Consider the following 17,618-nt stretch of genomic DNA (forward strand, 5'->3'; position numbering starts at 1 on the left):
TAAACATACCCAACAGGCTAGATCCATCCATCCCTTATATCCTTACAACACCCTGTGGGCCTCAGACAGCTTTGACTGCTGGAAAAATGAACGTGAGAATGGGTCATTGGGACAGGCCATGTCTCCCCTCCTCTCCTTGACTTGGAAGTACTGTGTCAAGCAGTTCTGGATACACTATGGGACTAGTCAGCTTCTCAGCCTCTCACTCCCTCAAACAGCTAGAGTCACTTCTGTACTTAAAGCTCCAGACACCTTGAGAAACTACCCTGGAAACCAGGAACTTGCACTCATCCTGTGAGTGCTGCTTCATTGCCAATTGAACTCTAAACACAGGGATCAGTGTTCCTGATACAGTTTCTGGGGAATGTGACTGAAATCCCTCTGATGGGACATGAGACAAGAACCTGTGGTTGTCTGAAGGAGAAGTAGCATCTGGATCTAGTTTTCTTTCTCTTCAAACTGCTTTTTTGCTACTTGCATGCTTTTGAGAGATTGAAAACTATAAAACTGGGCCAGGGGGAAAAACAACAACATTGGCACTTGTCATCCTCCTCTTCAAAATAGCAGAAAAACCATGAATTTAATACTCCTCTTGAGTACCAGTCCTATATTGTTAAGATTAAATCCTTCTGGCCAAATTTATATTTCAAATACACTGAAAGAATAAAAAGGATTCTAAAGAAGAATAAGGGCTCAGGGTATAAAATGTATACTTCTTTATTTATACAAATAGGGTTTTAAAACAATCATATTTAAAAGAAATCTGCATTTTTACATTCACCGTCAGTGAGTTCCTGACAGAGAAGGCTGAGCATGATGATACATAGCAAGGTCCCACTGCAGGACAACAGTAGCTCAGGAAAGCACCATTTATTTGAGAAGCCATAGGCAGGCTCTGGCATTCCTGTTGCACTGCTAGCAATGGGAAGTCTTAAACCTCTTCTTCCACAAGACTTCTTCAAATTCCCCCTGTTCATCAGCAGTGGCATCTTTGCATTGCTGGTACTTGGACACCGGGTTGTTGATGTTGCTCTCAGCCTCAGTGAACTCCGTCTCATCCATACCCTTGCCTGTATAGCAGTGCAAGAATGCCTTGTGCTGCAACATGGCACTGAACTGCTCTGAGGTGTGCTTGAAGGGTTCCTGGATGGCTGTGTTGTTACCAATGAATGTGGCCAACATCGTGAGGCCATGTGGGGGGATGTCACACACAAGTGTCTTCACGTTGTTGGGGATCCATTCTGCAAAGTAGCTGCTTATTTGTTCTGCAAGTTGAGCATCTGCTCATCCACCTCCTTCATGGACATGCGGCCTCGGAAGATGGCAGCCGCTATCAGGTAGCAGCCATGGTGGGGATCACAGGTTACCATCGTGTTCTTGGTGTCAAACATCTGCTGGGTGAGCTTGGGCCCTGAAAGAGCATTGTACTGCTGGCTGGCATGGCTGGACAGGGTGCAAGGCCAGGCATGAAGAAGTTCAGGCAGGGGAAGGACACCATGTTCACAGCCAGCTTGCGCAGGTCTGCATTCAGCTGGGCAGGGAAGCACAGGCAGATGGTGACCTTGCTCATGGTAGCCAACACCAGGTGGTTCAGGTCTCCATAGGTGGGCATGGGCAGCTTCAGGGTGCAAAAGCAGATGTCATACAGGGCCTCGTTGTCAATGTAGAATGTTTCATCTGCATATTCCACCAACTGGTGGACAGATAAGATGGTGTTGTAGGGTTAGGTGAGGATGATAGGGTTAGGTGGATAAAGGCTCAGCCCAGCACTGGGAACTAGTGTCTGGATGTTAGGGAGGAGGGGTGCCTGTTAGCCATCTCCTATGGACTATGATGACATATCAAATATGAAGTTGTCTGGTCTGAAACTCTGGCCAAATGGTTCCGATCTCACTGAGTCTAAGGTGCCAGTGTCCAACATCTTGGGCAAGGGCATGACACTGAAGGTGTTCATGATGCTGTCTGGGAACTCCTCTCGGATCTTATTGAGAATCAGGGTGCCCATGCCTGACCTGGTGCCACCTCCCAGGGAGTAGTGCAGCTAGAAACCCTGGAGACAGCCACACCTTTCTGCTCACCACTTCCAACACTGACTCCACCAGCGCGGCTCCCTCTGTGTAGTGGCCCTTGGCCCAGTTATTGCCTGCCCTGTTCTGGCCTATCAGACACAAAGACATGATGAGACACATACTCCAGGAATAATGACTGTGTTATATGCATTGTGAAGACTATAGGCTCCTCTGAGCAACTTTGGCTATTATTTTAGATACACTTTGGTGAAATAAAGGAAATGTTTTCTTTTTTTGGGTCCAGTCATGGGCCTGAACTCTGGGCCTGGGCGCTGTCCCTCAGCTCTTCAGCTCAAGGCTAGTGCTCTACCACTTAAGCCACAGCACCACTTCTGGCTTTTTTTTCCTGCTTATATGGTGCTGAGGAATCGAACCCAGGGCCTCATGCATGCAAGGCAAGCACTGTACTGCTGAGCCACCTTCCTAGCCCTCAGGAAATGTTTTCAATGTGTCTGGGACCCTACAAATCACCCAGGTTCTAAAGAAAGTAAAGACAATGTGGAGGAAGATACATTTTAACCAAAACCACGTGCGTACTTCTAAAAATGAGCAGAGCCTGGGGATGGGAAGGGGTCTCAGTGGTAGAGTGCTTGCCTCACATGCACAATGCCGTGGGATCGATTCCTCAACACAACATAAACAGAAAAAGCCAGAAGAGATGCTGTGGTTCAAGCGGTAGAGTGCTTGCCTTGAGCTGAAGAGCTGAGGTACAGTGCTCAGGCCCAGAGTTCAAGCCCCACGACCGACCAAAAAAAAAAATGAACAGAGCCTGCCTCAATAATGGAAAAGTACTTACTTTCACAGGAGGAACAGGAGAACAGAATGGTAAGAGGGAAGCTAAGCTGCAGGCACTTGTCTGCACCTTGCTCATACATAGCTGTGCTTTGATTTCTGGTGTCCTGAAGTGGTTCCCTGTTATTGCCAGGTATTTGAAATGGCCAGCAGCGCTGAAACCTTGTTGGAGGCATTCCCTGCTCGCTGTTCATTCCCTTCAGAGGCTGTTTGCAGACTGGCATTTATCTGTGCTGATTGAGTGGCCAGGGACATGACTCCCATGGACTGAAATAGGTAGGTTAGGTGAGGATGATATCTAGATGGATAAAGGCTCAGCTCAGCTCTGGGAACTGGAGTGTGCCTGCATGTTAGGAAGGAGGGGTGCCTATTAGCCATCTTCCATGGACCATGCTGACCTACTAAATATGAAGTGTCTGGTCTGAAACTCTATGGTTCCAATCTTACTGAGTCTAAGGTGCCAGGCTCTACGTCCACCATGATGGCCCGAGGAACATATTTGTTGCCTGTGGGAACAAGAGTTGACTTAGGCCTATACTTGACAAGGAACTTAGGGGCAGAGCTTATGATTCTAAGTGGCTCTCAGCATTCATTACAGAAATTACAGCATTTCAGACATGGAAACAGAAAAGATATCTTGAGAATGAATCACCATGCAAGAGGCTTCAGCAACTTTAAGGACGTTTGCAGTTGTCTATTTCCATGCATTTCATTCCTTTGCTTTGGGCATGGTGGCTGAAATCTCAGCTACTCAGAAGGCAAAGATGAGCATCAGGCTTTGAGTCTAATGGGGCAAAAGAAAGATGACAACACCTTTTCTTGTTGTTGTTGTTCATGGTGGGGCTTGAACTCTGAGCCTGGGCTGAGTCCCTCAGCTCTTCAGCTCAAGGCTAGCACTCTATCACTTGAGCCACAGTCCCACTTTCAGTTTTCTGAGTTGTTTATTGTAGATAAGGGTCTCAGGGGCTTTCCTGCCCAGGCTGAATTTGAACCATGATTCTCATTTCTCAGCCTCCTGAGTAGCTAGGATTACTGGTGTGAGTCATCATTGCCTATCAGCAAGAACCTTTCTCTTTTTTTGTTAATTTTATTTTTATTGTAAAGGTGCTGTATAGAGGAGTTACAGTTACATGAGTAAGGAAATGAGAACATTTATTGTTGAACATTGTTACCCACTCCTTTGTTGTTCTCCCTTTCCTTCCCCAATTAAAAGTAGCTAGGTGCAGAGCACCATTGGCTCATGCCTATAATCTTAGCAACTGTGGATTTGGAGATCAGAGGATGGCTGTTCAAAGCCAGCCTCGGCAGGAAAGTCTGTGAGACTCTTATCTCCAATAAACTAATAGAAAACCAGAAATGGCACTGTGGCTTAAGTGGTATGGCTGCTTGTTTTGAACAGAAGAGTTGGGGCACAGTGCATAGGCCCAGAGTTTAAGCGCCACTGCCGACAAAAAAACAAACAAAACAAAAGAGCCAGGTGTGGCTCTTCAGCAAGTAAATGTAGAGGAATTCAAGTATAATGCTTTCCTGGGGAAAATACATAAAATACGTATTTCTTGTGTTATAATGTTTCAATAATTGTTATCAAATAGCACATTTCCCTGTATTCAAATACTCAGAGCAACCTTGGGCGATTACTTGCAATTTGCCATTTAACCTGATTTTTCAAAAGGGATATCAGTTAAAATGATATAAACATGAGTTTGAGATTGCCCCCTTCCTAAACAATCACATGAAGAAAACTGGCCATCCTGCCTGATATGCAGGATCTAATAAAGACACAACATAAAATACTGTTCATAGGAGTGACACAATCCCACACAACTCTCAACCAAGGAACCACAAGATTAAAGTCTTATATCTTACTTAAGCAATATCAACACAAAATACCAAGGTGAGGACATCCCCAAATGTAGATCCATAAAACTCAAATACATTAAATAGCTCTGTCCTTTTGTTTGCACTTTTTCATTGGTTTATTACACAGGAAAACCAATTATCTACGATTCTGTTTGTATACAATAATGTAGAATGGAAACTCTTTATATAAAATTAAATGAATTTCACATTGACATTTACAAAAACTGAAAATCTACTCTGTAGACTTCAGTAAGGTTGTTTGTATTAGGAAAGACAATATGAATCATTTAAAAGCAGTGTTTACACATTATTATTGGGTTTTTCTACATCACAACAACGTTTTTTACTTTAAAAACCTTAAAAAGAATTTATTGTTGGCTAAGTATTCATATTCAAAATGCTGAAGTCCAGAAGTGTTATAGATTTCAGGGTGAGACACTTTATTTATGCTTTGTGATTTGGACTATTCACATATATATTAGTGACTGAACATCCCTCTTTAAAATTTTAAAATTTTCAATTTCAAAAATTTTCTTTTTAGAAATTTAATCTGTATTTTAAAGAGGGCAATGCAACTGGGCTCTGGTTGCTGAAGGGTGAAATTCTAGCTACTCAAAAGTCTGAGATCTTAGGATCGCAGATTGAAGCCAGCTGGGGCAGGAAATTCTGGGAGACTCTTATCTCCAAGAAACTACCTGAAATAGTTGGTGCCATGCCACCTCCTATGCCACCTCTGCATGAGATCGTGTTAGACAAAGAGCTTTAAGGAAGCATGCCTGCAGGAAGAGGGTGTTGGTTCAAGGCATCCCATACACTTGGCTGCACCTTTATAAGCCTCTACCTTTATTCTTACTATATTCTTCTTGGCTGTACATTCGTTGCTTTTATTCTCGTTTTGGCTATTTTTCTATTGATCCGTGAACAGAGCATGTTGTTTCTTTCCAGTCCAATGGAGATGACTTCTCTAAATAATAAAGACTAGGACCAAAGATTAAATGTGGGCAATGCCCCAATCAATCTATCATCTGATGTGACGCTGCCTCCAAAAACTCCTACAACTTCACAAGCGGTTTTGCAGCTCACGCATAGTAAACATAAAAACTTAAAATTTCCAAATATGTTACAACAAGCAGAATTAATGAATTAAACTAAGCTAGAAGGAGTTATCCCAGAAGCCCAGAGAGTTCTAAAAAAAGGAACCCCTGATAATAAAAGGAAAAGAAAGATTGAAGAGATGAAGGACAATGCCTATGCCCAGAGTTGAAACCCCATGACAAGAAAAAAAAATCCAGGTGTGGCTAGTCAGCAAGTACAGGTAGGGGGAATTCAGTAAAAGGCTTTCCTGAGGAATTCACAAGTGTATACTCAAAAATTAAAACAAAATATATGGTGGAGTGGCTCAGGTGGATACAGCACTTGACTTACAAGATGGAGGCCCCAAATTCGAACTACAATACCACCCTAAGAAAGGCAGGAACTCCTTCCTTGTCATTAGTATTCCTAGGGACCTATTCTGCCACGGTATTGGAAGCCAGTTGGGAGACACTCACTAGCTGCCTCATTGTAATACACCTCGATTCTCTGCAGCTGTAAGCTGCTGTCTACATAGTAGTTTCCAGTGCAGTCAATGTTGTGCTCATTGCTTAGCATTTCCCAAAACTGAGATGGAAATAGAAGTGTATTATGGCCTAGAATGTTAACTGTCCAAACAATGGATTTTAAAATAACTATAAGAAACCCAAGTCCTGTTGACACAACTATTTTTGTAAAAAAATTAGATTTTTTAAATTAAAAAAGCACAAAAATTGATAGTATTTTAGTTTTGTTAATCTCTTTGCTATCTTGCTGAATAGAAGACATCTGGGTTCTCCTATGAGTATTCTATCTTATGGGATACCATATTCTGTTTGGATTCTATGACCAGAACCTGGTCTTATATGGACATTAAGTTGCCAAAGCAGTAACTTGAAGACTCAGCTAGAAGGGTCTCCAGAACCCCAAGGGTCCTCAGAGCATACACTGATTTAGACAACCACTGATTTAGAAAACACCCAACTTAAGGGAACTGAGTTAAGGCATGAAAACTCAGAGAAATTTGCATTAAGGTGGACGAACTGTTCTCAATTATCTGATACTCATCAGTTGACAAAAAGGGAATCCTCTGTATCTGTCAGCTCAAAGACACTGCACTCCTTTCATTCAAATCAGACCAAAAATGCATTAGTCTATTCCCAGGAAACTAAGTACAATGACTTGAGTCTCAGGTAAGACAAAGACATGCAAGCCTTGCTTAAAAAACCACACCCACCTGGGCCACACAAATTAGGGAAATTGGGGAAACTATCTGGGGGACTTGATTTCCAGGAGGTTAGGGACTATTATGGAGCCCCACCTACCTCAGCCTAGACATGACCACCACCACCTGCAACCTCCAACCCCATCCTCTTCCTCCTCATCCCCCTAAATTTGAGACTGGGATCCTAGGCCAGTGTCATGCTCCCCTTTGCGCCAATCTGGTTGCCACAGTGGCTTGCCTGTATGTACATGATCTCCCTCACGGTGTAGGGCTGCAGAGCAGTTGGATGCGTGTCCTCAGCAGTGGTGTACACAGAAGCAAACAGGTAGGGCTGGGGAGAAGGAATCTGACACAGCCAACTCAGATCCCCATTTAAACCTCTGGTTGTTACAGGGGCAGAGGAGATGGGGTGGACTTGATAGGCAGAGCCAGTAGGTGCTCCAGCTCATTCTTCCTACTGCTGGGTAATCAGAGATAGCTACCTGTTATCACTTAGCCCTGGCATCCAGCTGTCATCCTCAAGTCAATTAGCACAGCTGCCACTCTATTTGGAACCTCTTGTCACACTGCCATCCACGTCCCACCCTGACTCACAAGAGAGGCTGAACCCTGGGATCCAGGAAGCATGAGGAGGGGCTTCCTTTACACAAGGTACTTGTGCCAGAAGCCAAGAACAAGCCTACCTTCTATTTTTGATAGGAGGGCCTAGAACTGAAGGGGCACGTTCAGCTGTGATCCCAAGAACAAGCACAAACTGTTGGATTCCATGACTGATTTCCATTCTGGGAAGAGTCAGGGGCTTAGGGCCTTGCCTTCATACTCAGGTTTTCTTTTCTTTTCTCTTAAAAGCAGCTTGCTTTATTACTTAAGCCATAGGTCTACTACAGTCTACTTTTTGTTTCATTTGGCTTTTGCTCCAAGCATGAGAACTCAGCTCCTGCTCTCTGTTTGTGTGTGTGTGTGTGTGTGTGTGTGTGTGTGTGTGTGTGTGTGTGTGTGTATGTGTGTGTGTGTGTTTGGCCAGAGTTAGGCACGTTGGTGTTAGAGCTTGAAATTAAGGCCTGGTGACTCTTTTTGAGATTTTTACTATTATTGAGATTAGGTGATTACCTAAATTTCTATTTCAGAATATTGTGGAATAGTGATATTTAGTTGAAGTCACAAACATATTTTAACCTTCACAATGCAAATTGTCATTATTATGGTTGTTAAAGTTTGTGAATTCTATAAGCTTTGACAATACAATTCTATAAGCTTCGACAATACAATTATTTCTTCCAGGTGATATATACATTTCTTTCCTTTTGCTTATTGTAAGACGTTCTGTCTTTCACTCTCATTCCTCTCCTCTCTTTCTGAGGTTTTATTGATTTACTTAGTTAACTGAAGGGTAGGTGGCTCTACTACTTGAGCCACAGCTAAACTTCTGCCTTCTTTAAGTGATTAATATGAGGCAAGAATTCCATGGGTAGTCCAGGGCAGTACAGGAAGGCTTGAAATCTGATGATCAGAGTTCAAAGTCAGCCTGGGCAGAAAAGTCAATGAGACTCTTATCTCCAGTCAATCTAATAGGTGGAAGATAGTAGAGCTGTAGCCTTGAGCAAAACACTTCAATTTTAAGTCCCTCAACTGAACACACTGAAGCAAGTTTCATGGACTTTCCTGTCCAGTATGGCTTTGAACCATGACCTACAGATTTCCGTTTCCTTAGCATTCAGAATTATAAGTGTGAGTCAACATTTACAAATCTTTAATTACCTCTTCTTTCACCTTTTCAGTTATTTATTCTTTCTTTCTTTCCTTTTGACATTTGTTATTAGGCGCTAGCTCTTATGCTGTTTTTTTGTTTCCCTTGAAACTACCATGCCCTACAACTTTGACCACAGGTAAACTACAGGCTGTTTTTCTTTTTTGCAGCTCTTTTTCTAGGGCTTAAACTCAGGTCACAGTGACTGAAGTTCTATTTTTTTTAATTGAGTGGTGGTTCTTAGGTCTTGAAATTAAGTCAAGATGACTTTCCTTGAGGTTTATTTATTTTTACCTTAATAGTAGCTGGTTTCACTACTTGAGCCACAGCTCAACTTTTGCATTTTTTGTGGTTAATAGGAGATTAGAATATCAATAGAAAGTCAAGAGCATTACAGAAAGGACTGAAATCTGAGAATCATGGTTCAATGCCAGTCTTGGGCAAGAAAGTCAATGAGACAATTATCTCTAATAACCACCAAGAGGTTGGAAGAAGTAGACCTGTAGCCATGAGCAAAACATAGCAAGTTCAAGCCCCCATACTGAACACAGTAAAATATGTCTCCTGTACTTTCCTGCCTGGGCTGGCTTTGAACCACAGTCCTCAGTTTTCAGTAATCTGAGCAGGTAGACTTACAGTTTTGATTTAGAAAGCCTTAATAGCTCCTTTTCCACCTTTTCATTTATTTGATTGTCCCTTCCCCCTTTTTCAAAGTTTATGTCCTTTATTATTAGGGCCTACTCATTTATGCTCAGTATTTAATTAATTAATTTATTGATATTGTCAGTTGGGGGCTTGAACTCAATGCCTAGGAACTGTCTGTCAGGGACACAGCAGGTACACTACTATTTTCAGAGACAGTGCCACTTCTACTTAGTTGGAAAAAAAACAGTCACCAGGGGACTTTTTAGCCGAGGCTGGCTTCCAAATGTGATTCTCAGATCTAAGCTTCCTGAGTAGCAAGGATTACAGGCATGAGCCAGAGGTACCTGGCTTGTTTTTTTTAGATCAAAACTAGCAGGCTCTACATTTAGGCCACACTACTTCACTGTCCATGAGATTTTTGGCCTTTTGTTTTTTGCTCAAAGCTAGCAGGAACAAAAACTCAACTCCTGAGGGTTCTTTTGGGGGGGAGGGGAGGCTTGAATTCAAGGCCTAGTGACTATGAGGGTTGTTTTGTTTTATTTTGGGTATTTTGTTTTTCATTTCAAAGCTAGCAGGCTCTACTACTTGAGCCTCAGCTCAACTTCCGCCTCTATTTTTCTTTTAGTGGTTAATAGTAGATAAGAGTCCCATGGGAACCAAGGCACTACACAGTATCCTAAAATCTAAGGATTACAGTTTAAAGCCAGCCTGGGCTAGAAAGTCCATCAGACTCATCTCCAATTAACCAGATGAGACAGGAAGTAGTATTTTTAAACTTGAGTAAAAACCCTCAAGTTCAAGCCCATGTCTAGCACACTCAAAAAGAAGTTAGTTGGACTTTCCTGCCCAGGCTGGATTCGAACTGTAATCTTTACATTTCAGCTTGGATTAAAGATATGAGTCTATATTATAAAAAACTAATTGGCTCTTTTCTTCTTCACATACATTTATTTGTTGGTTCTCTCTCTTGTTTTTAGGGCCTCACCAATCTTGCTGAAGGATAGAATGCTCTAAAAGTTTAGTAACAGTTACAATTTGGTTCATTTTTTGGTTTTGGTGGTTAGTAGGAGGGAAGTATAGACACTCCCACAAGGTCCTGAATTATACTGATTGCGGTTCATTGTCAGAGGACAAGGAAAGTTCATGAAATTCTTATCTCAAATTAACCTCCAAAAGATTGGAAATGGTCAAGCAAAAACTTGTAGATCATATCCCAGAAAGGAACACACACACACTCATACACACACACACACACACACACACACACAATGGGCTTTTTACACACACACACACACACACACACACAATGGGCTTTTTACACACACACACACACACACACACACACACACACACACACACACACACACACACACACACACACACACACACACAATGGGCTTTCCTGTCCTGGCTGGCTTGGAATAGTAATGCTCTATTTCAGTGTTTTGAGTAGCTAGAATTTCAAGTGTGAGCCACCAGTTTCTTGTTAATTTTTATCATTTCTAAGACTCTTTGTGCTCTCTTGTACTTTTTTAAAAATTTATTTTGTGGTTGTCTTAGTGCTAGATCTGTTTTTCACTTACCTTTTTTTAAAACTTTTTTTTCTTAGCTTTATCTTAGCTTTTTTTAGGCTCAAGGTTGCTGCTCTACCACTTCAGCCACAGTTCCACTTCTTTTTGCTGATTAGTTGGGAATAGGAGGCTCATTGACTTTCCTGCCCAGGCTGGCTGTGAACCACAGTCCTCAGATTTGAGGATACTGTGTAGTGCCCTTGAATTCCTGTGGGACACTTCTGTCCTATTTACCACCAAAAGATAAAGAGAGTGGGGCAGAAGTTGATCTGTGGTTCAAATAAGAAAGCCTGCTAGCTTTGAATTTAAAAAAAATACTTGGAAGTCTAATTCTGGTACTAATTGTACACTATTCAAACAAAACAAAACAAAACAAAAAACAAAAACAACTTATGCGCAGTGACCAGGTAATTAGGATTCCTAACTGATAACCTGAACTCATTTCCCAAAGCCTTTTTAAGATATATATGGTCATTTGTGTCAGCTGAGGAGAGATTAAAGAACAAGGCTTTACAGGCCAGTTACTCAGGACTTGGAAATCAGGATCCATTGGCAAAGCTTTTCAGAAAATGACTAAAAACTCACTCTTCACAATTCCAAATTGTTCTTCCTTCTGTGCAAGGGAAAGAGGGATGAGAAGGAAGAAATATGGGAACTAAGAAACCTCAAACAAGGTAAGTTATGTTAACTTTATTAGATAAAGTAAAACATAGGTGTACGGTGTGAAATCCAGAAAAGGACATGTCACCTCTGTGTGGATCCCAGTTAATTTAGTTAATCGATGGTAAGAAGTAAAACCCACTATTGTATTTATAGAAAGGAGGTACATGGCAGGCAAGTCAGTTCACTAACTTCAAGGATTTTGAACATAAAGGAGTGAAAGTGTTTGATTCTGTTTGGGCAACAGGAAGGAACAGAGCTGAGGAGGACTGAGATGTGCAGACATTCCCCAAGAAAGATCTCACTGATATCAATTCTTCAGATGCATGCTGGTTGCCAGTGGCTTATGCCTGTAATACTACTCAGAAGGCTTAGATCTGAGGATTGTGGTTTGAAGCCATCTGGGATAAGAAAGTTTGTAAGTCTTTTATGTTTTACAACTCAAGAATATTCATATTTGTTGCTAATTGCAACCCAAGGCAGTGCAATAGGATACCAAGCTGAAGAAAATTAGAAAATACCAGACAGGTATAGAGAAAAAGAAAAAAAAATCAATGAGGACCTTGGGTACCAAGGCTTACTGGCACCTGGGCCCCAGGTCACACAAGCAATCATATTTATTTGAATTCACGCTGGGAATGTTACCATGGATACATGCAAAAATGAAGCTTCTATATTGCAATCAGAGCCACCACAGTGAGTGAGAAACACTGGTTCCCTTTTTGTTTTGAGAAAGGAGAATGCAACCCAGAGAAAATCCAGACATTTGGTCTATTTTATCTAGCTTCCTAGGTTAAGTTGTCAATTCTTTTACCTCCCAGGCTTCAAGGCCTTTAAAGCACTATGGAAGGGGGCAATAGCTTAACCCTCTCCAGAGCTGTGCTTTTTTGTAAAATTGTGAAAATACCATACAGAGGAGTACAATTACATTGGCAAGATAGTGAGTACATTTCTTATCAAGCATTCTTACCTCCTCCTTTGTTTCCCCTTACCATCCCTTCCCTTCTCAACCCCCCTTCTCTCCCTCCACCCCCCACCGAAGTTGTAAAGTTCGTTTTTCAACATAACATCTTATACATTTCATTGTTGTAATGGGGTCACCTGTAACCCTATTTATATATTTATTGATTGATTGATTTTTTATTGTGAAAATACCATACAGAGGAGTTACAATTGCATGGGCAAGATAATGAGTACATTTCTTATTAAGCATTGTTGCCTCCTCCTTTGTTTTCCCTTCCTATCCCTTTCCATCTCCCATCCCTCCCCCCATCCCTCCCCACACCCCTCCCTCCCGCTCTTCCTACCCCACCCCAAAGTTGTAAAGTTCGCTTTTCGACATAATGTGTTGTACATCTCATTGTTGCAATGGGTCCACCAGTATCCCTATTTAAACAAATTGTTTTTCTTCCCTTCCTTTCCACAAATTATACCAACATCAAATACAGTGAAAGCAGGGCTAATACCATGGGGGAGGTACATATAAAGCAACAAAGAAATCATTTTATAAGTATGTTGGAAACAATCTCAAGAAAGAAAAAAACTTTGAATCCTTATCTTGGGGTTCATTTCACCTAACATCAACTTGTCTGACAGTTTCTGTTTGTCTCAGACATATACTAGTTATTTCAAATAACTTTGGGCCTGGCTTACTTCACAGAGCTGTGTTTTAACCTTTGCATGGTCAGCTCTCAGCTTTCTGAGTACTATTGAGGTGGTGTTCCAACCTCTCAAACCTTTTCCAGGTTCAACAGCTCAGCTCGAGTCTCCTACACCTATTAATATTAATAGTATAGATTACAAACAGTAAAAAGATAAAAATAACATTATACATTTAAACAGAAATAACTGACTGCATTCATTTATCCAGGACAAAAAATTTAGCACTGCTGTTTAAGTCACTAATAACACTTTTTTAAGATATACTTTCATGGATTTCATAAAACTTCCTATATACTCCTTAGAGTGTCTTTTTACCTCCCATTTTTATTTATTGCATTTGCATAGTAGTATATCATCCTTAAAATCATATCACCTCATAATTAAAGTTTATCTTGTAAGTAAATACTTATGAGACTCCAATAAAATATCAAAAAAGCTGAAAGTGGATCTGTGGCTTAAGAGCTATAGTACAAGCCTTGAGCAAAAGAGGCTCAGGGGCACTGTCCAGGCCCAAAGTTGAATCCCTAGTGTCCACACATACACCCCCCCCACCCCAGACCCCACACACAATCAGATGATAATGTCTATGAAGTTCTTCCTTAGGATGATCTTGGTGATGTCAGCAACTGTATGAAGTTTCTATCTCTCTTCCATGCATTTGTGGTAGTAGACAGCAGAGTCACTGTAGTATAACATGTGTCTAAGATGGCATTAGCAAAGGCTATCATGTAACATATCCAACATAATGTCCAGCTCTCTTGATGGTAGATCTGCACATCTTGAGACTTGATGTGACCCATGTACTCCTAAACTCGCTTTCCCATCCTCTGTGCCACCTGCTGCAATGATTCACTATCCACACCAAATAGGCTTTCATAACCTTTCCCTAATTATCTGAATACTGGATGCCAGAGATGTCATGGAGACACTCTGTGGCTATTCCCCTCCCCTGACAGTCCATTTTACCTCCTATGCTCTCCTCACAGATGTGGGCAATGGTCTCTGAGAGACTTCGTGCCTCATCTTGGAGAGATTTAGTTTCATTGTATCCATAAGCTTTGGGAAATCATGCAGTGAAGGGTCCAGGTTAGGAACATAGCTCCTCCTTCTGCAGGTTTTCCTGTATGTTCTCTTGGCCATTGAACAGAAGGGGGGTCTCTGAAAGGGAATTTATATGGTGTTCTCTGTCTGTCTTGGTCCATATAACATAGAACCACTTTCCCATCCCTTTAATGATTTAGACATGCTCCATGTGATTTGTGCTGCACTGCTCTCAATGTAGTAACAATGTAGAGGACACAACTGGATGTTGTATGGATAGCTGTCCATACTTGGGCATGAGTCCCCTTCCAGCCAGGGCCCATAACTCCATGCTGGGAAAGTGAGAGGAAGATTAGCTGGCTTATATCTATGTAGTCTGAATGACCCCAGGAGGCATTGAGGCCTCCTTTTCATGTCGATGGCCCCTCAGCATATTGATAAAGAATGACACACCATGCCCAATCATCACCAAAATGCTCACCTGGTCCTGGGCATTATCACCACCATCTCACCCACTTCTAGAATATTCCCTTTTTCAAGGCATTGCCAATCCTCCTCCTTGCATTCTCAGTTAAAATACTGCTGTCCATGAGTAAAGAGCAGAAGACAAGGAAGCAGCTACCCTAGGGAAAGTAAATACTGGACCTCTTCCATGGTGAGAAGATAATGTAACCTGCAACTATAAAATAGCGAAGGACTTAAGATGGTTGTGCACACAGTTTGTGTAGAAAAAATGCCAGACCTAGTATGCCCTGTTCAGAGTTTCAGTCCATAATCGTCTCTAACAAAGTCATCTCAGGTACAGATAAACCAAGTTCATAGTGTCTTTCCTTCTTTTATTCTGTGCCTTTCTGGGGCTTGCAATCAGGAAATGGATACTATACCTGTAGTTTGTTTTTCCCCTCAAGTCTACTGCTTTACCACTGGAGCCACAACTCTACTTCTAGATTTTTTTTGTACATAATTTGAGATAAAATTCGTATAGGCTTTCCTACCCAAGTTGGCTTCAATCACTGATCCTCAGCCTTATGAATAGCTAGGAGTACAGGCTTGGCCACTGAGCCTGGCAGCAATACTCTTCCTTTTTTATTTCCTTTTCTTTATTTTTTTTGTCAGTTACGGGCATGAATTCTGGGCTTGGGCACTGTCCCTCATCTCTTCAGATCAAGGCTAGTGCTCTACCACTTGAGCCACAGCGTCCCTTCCAGCTTTCTTTCTGCTTATATGGTACTGAGGAATTGAATTCAGGGCCTCATGAATGCAAGGCAAGCACTCAACCATTGAGCCACCTTCCCAGCCTCATTTTCGTTTTCTTAAAAAATATTATTAGGAATATGATGTTCAGAGGGGTAACAGTTAAGTCAGTTAAATTAAACAGTTGTCAGGTAATGAATACATTTTTGGGGGATAATTACACCCCTTCCCTTGCTCTCAGTTTATCCCTCCCACTGTGGCTTTTTTGTGGTTAACTGGAGATAAGGGTCTTCCAGACTTTGCTGCCCAGGGTGACTTTGAACCACAATCCTCAGACATCAGTCTGCTGATGAGCTAGGCTTGAGCTTTAAAGTCGGGATGACTGTTCTGAAGGTTGTTCTATATTTTCTATGGGCTGTGGGCCTGAATGGACTTAGGCAGTGAATGCCAGGCAGGTCTGTCATCTGGAAGCATGTGTCCTACTTAAGCCTGACTGGCTCTCAGAACAGATAGGTGATGCTTTCAGAGCAAGAACCAGTGTGTACTAGCTCAACAGAAGTCCTCACTATATTTATCTCATTCAACAACTACTGGGTTGCTTATCTTATCAACACTTTTTCTTTCTTAAGAATATATGTATTGTAAGATTGCAGTAACTACAGATTTGTAATGGCCTAAGAATATATGTGTGTTATCATATTTAATATCCAAACTACATAACTGCTCCAAATCATGTTTTATTTATCTTAAAGTAGTTCTTGAATAATACTCTTTATTAGTAATGATATTATTAATATAAGTATTAAAGTTCTTCAAACATGTTTCTCTTATTAGATTAATCCTTACAGTGACATTGAAAACACCTTCTGGAGCAGCAATGGAAAAGATACTTGGTGAATACTAAGAATGAGGGATGAGAAGTGTGAAAAACTAAGAGACTTACAAGTGTGACTGGGAAACATCTTCCACAGAGCAGAACCCCAGACTTTTGAAGGTATGTCAGTGTGAGAATAGGTCTTCAACCAGTTCACATGACCACATGGGTGAGTCTCAATGTTGCCACATAGATTCCTATATGAAAGACTCATGTCTGATGGGCTTTCACAACGCCAGATTTATGAAAGTTTGCTGTCTTCTTTCCTTCAATATTACTTCATACTTTAGTATTGAGTGCATTTTTTCTTTAAAGCATGAAAAAAACACCATCTTTTGGACTGAGGTGTTTCCTGTCTCCCTAAGAATAGCTCTGGTATTTAAGAGGATTCCTGACAGGTTCCAGTGCCTCACTTCTTTAATACCAGCTACTCATGAGGCTGGGATTTGAATATCACAGTCGAAGCCTGCCTTGGTAGGAGAGTCCATCAGAATCTCATCTCCAATCAACTACCAAAAAAGCCAGAAGTGGAGCTGTAGAGAAGCCTGAGCCCCTGCCCAGCCTTCAGGCACACACACACACACACACACACACACACACACACACACACACACACACACACACACACACACACACACACACACACGTGTCTTCCTGCCAGGCTTGTCCATGGGGTCCCATGAAATTGTTGGAGACCTCTCTTCAAATGGACTCACCCTTGTATTCATGCCTTTAATGTGGAAATTGACTCTCAGTCAATTTTGCATCCCACTTCCTCTGCTTGTTTTCTGAGGTGAGTCTTGTAGCTCAATACAGCTGTCCATACACTTCAAGATGCTGCTTATGATCTCAGGGCCTGCATTCACACTCCAAATGGAAAAATAAAATATAACCTGAGGGTCTTGTTTAAATAGGGATGCAGGTGGACCCATTGCAACAATGAGATGTACAAGTCATTATGTCAAAAAACGAACTTTGCAACATTGCTGGGGGGGGGGGAGGATCTGTTAAGGGGTAAGGGAAGGTATGGGAAGAGATGGGAAGGAAAACATAGGAGGAGGCAACAATGTTTGATAAGAAATGTACTCATTATCTTGCCCATGTAATTGTAACCCTTTGTACAGTATTTTTACAAAACAAAAACCAAAACAAGAACAAAAAACAAAAAAACAAATCAGCAACTTGCAGATGGCTGCCGGTTTTACAT

General features: G+C 41.6%; 1 pseudogene; it reads right to left on the reverse strand.

Annotated features, from left to right (window-relative positions):
• Positions 1–915: 915 nt before the first annotated feature.
• On the reverse strand, positions 916–17,139 carry LOC138831269 (tubulin beta-2A chain-like; annotated as a pseudogene).
• Between the last annotated feature and the right edge of the window lie 479 nt (positions 17,140–17,618).

Source organism: Dipodomys merriami, unplaced genomic scaffold (genome assembly GCF_024711535.1).
Source record: "Dipodomys merriami isolate MVZ:Mamm:240054 unplaced genomic scaffold, mDipMer1.0.p SCAF_190, whole genome shotgun sequence".
Lineage (NCBI taxonomy): Eukaryota > Metazoa > Chordata > Mammalia > Rodentia > Heteromyidae > Dipodomys > Dipodomys merriami.